A 4,434-nucleotide genomic window follows, 5' to 3' on the forward strand; every position below is an offset into this window, starting at 1 on the left:
CACAGTTGACTTTTAGGTCAAACTAGTCTACTATTGACCTTTTGAGCACTTGATTGAGCAAACTTGTAAACTAAGACTTGAAATTTGTCATGGAGATAGTTTGAATCATAAGAAGCCATATGAAGTTCATTTGAGACCTTTGAACCTGATTCTACCTTGAGTGAAGCAAAACCCTAATTGTGGGTTGATTGCTAGGGAGAGGTAAGTGTGCCCAATTCTTGCATAGTCTTGAGCACTTGAAAGTCATACCTTGAAATATGATGGGCAAATTTTGGGGTATGACAGCTGCCCCAGTTCAATTTTCTTAAATCTGAGGATGTAGATTGGCCTGTGTGCCTGTCGGAATTTGAAGGTGGAAGAGGATTGAACACTAGAGTACCCAGAAATTTGCCCTTGCTGATACAGGAACTTATGTTGGAGACAGGCTTAAAGATGTCATCCAGGTGTTGGCAAAGTAATGTCAGAGATGGGCTTAAAGATGCCATTTGGTTTGGATAATATGAAAGTTGGGATGAGTCATACGTTAGACTGTATCTGAACTCGATGTATTGAGAGAGGTTTTTTAGAGATGGGCTTACAGATGCCATCCAGATGTTGACAGAATGTTGTCGGAATGAATCTCTGTCTGGATTGTATCTGATAGGTATACTGAAGGGTGTCAGAATGAGCCATACACTAGGCCATGTACATGTTAAAGAATATTAGAACGAGTCATCCATTAGGCTATATTTAGAGAATGCCATTCATTAGGCTGTGTTAGAATGAGCCATCCATTAGGCTGTATCAGAGCGCGCCATCCATTAGGCTATATTAGAGTGATCCATCCATTAGGCTATATCAGAGTGAATCATCTATTAGGCTATAGAAAGAGCCAGCCATCCATTAGGCTGTATTAGAAAGAGCCGTCCATTAGGCTATAGAAAGAGCCAGCCATTCATTAGGTTATATTAGAATGAGCCATACATTAGGCTATATCAGAAGAGGCCATACATTAGGCGAGCCATTCATTAGGCTATCTCATAAGGGGCCATACATTAGGCTATATCAGAAGGGATGATGAGACTACTAGAATGAGTCGTACACTAGACTGTATCCGTGTATATCGGAATGAGTCGTTCACTAGACTATATCTAAAGGAGGGAGTCGTATATTAGACTATATGAATATCAGAACAATTTGTACATTAGACTAAGTCTAAAGATGGGAGTCGTACACTAGACTATATCAGAACGAGTCGTATATTAGACTATATGTGAAGGAGTGAGTTGTACATGAAACTATATGAATATCAAAACGAGTCGTACATTAGACTAAGTCTGAAAATGGGAGTTGTACATTAGACTATATCAGAACGATTCGTATATTAGACTATATCTGAAGGGGTGAGTCGTACATTAGACTACTTTTGAAGGAGTGATCTTTCGGATGAGTAACTGAAAGAGGGGTCAGAATGATTCGTACACTAGACTATATTTGAAAATATGCCCACAGAATAAGTCATACACTAAACTGTATCTGGAGATAAGGCTTTTCCGAATGAAGACCGGCAAGATAATATTTTGCAGGATGGGAAACTTGAAGGAAAATGTTCGTCAGAATGAATCTTCTTAAATTTTAGCCAACTTGCACCAGCCATAACTCATTCAATTTTGATCATATGAGGATGATCTAGGACGTTTTGGAAAGCTCAAGATGTCCTCTATAAGCTACTTTGGAACCTTTTTTGCATTTGAGGATTTTATCTTGAAGATATGGCTCCTGACAAAAAACAGCTTTTTGCGAGCTTCTAAAAGGACCTGTAATGTTTTGACTTATATCTCTTAGGCGGAAGCATTTCTTGACCTTGGGCCCAACATCAAAGTTGTAGAGAATTGAATTTCCTTGAGAATAAGCTTTGGTTGGGGAATTTATAATGAAGCATGAGAGAGATATGATCAGTCAAAGATGGGTTGACTTTCTCCTAGAAACCCTAATTTAGTAACCTGGAATTTTGTGGATTTCTGATCTTTCCCTGATGAATCATGATCAACCTTTGATCAAATGATGAATGCTACTTCAAAATGTTGATGTTGACCAAAAATCAGGAGTTTTGACTATAATTTGACCATAGTTGACCTTTAGCTCAAACTGGTCGACTGTTGACCATTTGAATTGTTGATTGATCAAACTTGGGAATCAGATCTTGAAACTTGAGGTGAGGATCCTTTGAATCATATGAGAGGCCATGGAGTCCACTTGAGGTATCAGAAACTGATTTTACTTTGAGAAGATCGAAACCCTAGTTTGAGGGTTGTTGTTTAGGGGAGTGTACATTCAGTCAAGTCCTGAGCCTTTGATATTCAAATGAGCTTGAGTATGAAAATGTGGTGGGCAAATTTTGGGGTCACACTTGAATCTTCCTACTTCGGATACCACTTTCAACATGTTCCCTAGTCAATATTAGGTCAGTGAAACCAGATGAAGAACTCCCCAGCAAATGACTATAAAATAGACCAGTCAGTGTACTCATAAACATATCTACCAACTCTCTGCCGGCCAAATGAGGTTGAACTCTGCCAGCCAAGGCTCTACACTTCTGAGCATACTCCCTGAAGCTTTCTTTCGGACCCATGGACATGCTCTGTAATTGCGTACGAGTTAGTGCGAGATCAACATTATATTGGTATTTCTATTAGAAAGCAACAGCCAGATCTTCCCATGTATGAATGTTGGCACCCTCCAGTTGATAGTACCACTCAAGTTGTGTTCCAGACTGGCTCTCTTGAAAGAAGTGAACACACAGCTTCTTGTCAGCAGTGTGAGGTTGAATCTTCCTTACATAGGATCTCAGATGTAGCTTGGGACAGGAAACTCCATCGTACTTAGCAAAGGTAGGAGTTTTGAATTTGGGGGGATAACAATCCCTGAGATGAGACCTAATTCTTCAAAATCTAGTCCAGGCACCTTTTGAATTTCCATGGCCTTCATGCGCTCTTCTAACATCTTATATTTCTCATCAGGATATTCGTCCTCATAATAGTAATCCTCTTATTTCTCAGAGGGTTGGACAGAGTCATGGTTGCTTTTCACATCAGTCTTGATACTAGCATCATCATCCTGCTCACTGTCATCCTCTTTAGAAACCTTGGCTTCTTCAGCTTTCTTAAGTGGACCTCGGAATCTTCTCCCCATATTAAGGACACCCACAAATCTTCTAGTCTTTTTCTCCTTCTTGGTCAGAAGAGTTTTTAGCTCGTCTTTCCCCTTGGACAAATTCAGAATCAACGCTTGGAACTGGGCATTCTGAGCCTGAAGGTCTTTGACTGATTGTTCGAGATCCATGTCTATGATGCTGAAATAAATAGCGAGGAGGTGAGAAACCCGTTGTAAGAAACCTGTTATGTGATGTTATGAATTGTGTGCAAATGTAATTTTTCAAGGATCTTTATGAAATTTAGTTTGCGACATTTAGAAATTAAATCGGTCGCAGCTTTGTCTGAAGAACTTTCATTTTTGGATGTCCTTCTATGAGAATCAAGCTCACCATATCCAGTGGGTCATAGCCTCTGATTCAGGATACTTGTGCTTCTAAATTTGAAAGTATATGGCTAGAGGAAAACAAATCCTCTTGCCTCTTGATAGGTACCGTGCCATTGAACTGGAAGATATATGGCTAGAGGAAAATAAATCCTCTTGCCCCTTGATAGGAATTCAGTCCTTGATAAAAGCACCTGGAATTGTGCGCCCTAAATTCCTAAGATCCTTGAGAGGGTTAGTTAACATGCTATGTTATGATGTCATGATGTCATGCAAATGTTATGCGTTAGGCAAAGCATAAGGTAACAAGGACGAGTAAGTCCTACAAACAAATCCTGCAAGGAAATCAAAGGGTTAGTAGCACACACAAGCAAGTCACACAAGTGTCCTTAGGTTTAAAGGCTTGCATGAAGTCCAAAGGTACATATCCTCCCCACTGAAGTTTAGTTAGCTCAACCTGTCCTAAATAAAGATCGGGTTCTAGGGAGCTCATATCATTGATCTTTCTCGAAGGCATTATTTCAGTTTAGTAATCGAATCACCGACCGAAAACATCCTGAAAGTCCGATGCATATGAGTGTAGCTTCAAATATCAACCAACTTTGGTCGGAACCAAAGCCAGCCATCTCGCTACTTTCTAAAAGGCCAAAGTCATGTTCACTAGGGTTCTAGGGGCGAATTAGTTCTTAATGACACCACGCGGCAGTCAAATGTTTCCTCAAGTCAGATCCTAAGGAACATCAAAACAAACCAAAGTGTCACACTAACGATGGCTACCATATCAACCATAGCGGTATACACCGTATAGTCTCCTTAGTCTCTTGCCATATGTCGCACGCTCGCGAAAAATGAACAGAGTCGCCACCTATATATTTATCCCATAAGGGAAAGGAATATCAGAAAACCTAACAAAGGAAG

This window comes from Vicia villosa, linkage group LG2 (genome assembly GCF_029867415.1).
Source record: "Vicia villosa cultivar HV-30 ecotype Madison, WI linkage group LG2, Vvil1.0, whole genome shotgun sequence".
NCBI classification, from domain to species: Eukaryota; Viridiplantae; Streptophyta; class Magnoliopsida; order Fabales; family Fabaceae; genus Vicia; species Vicia villosa.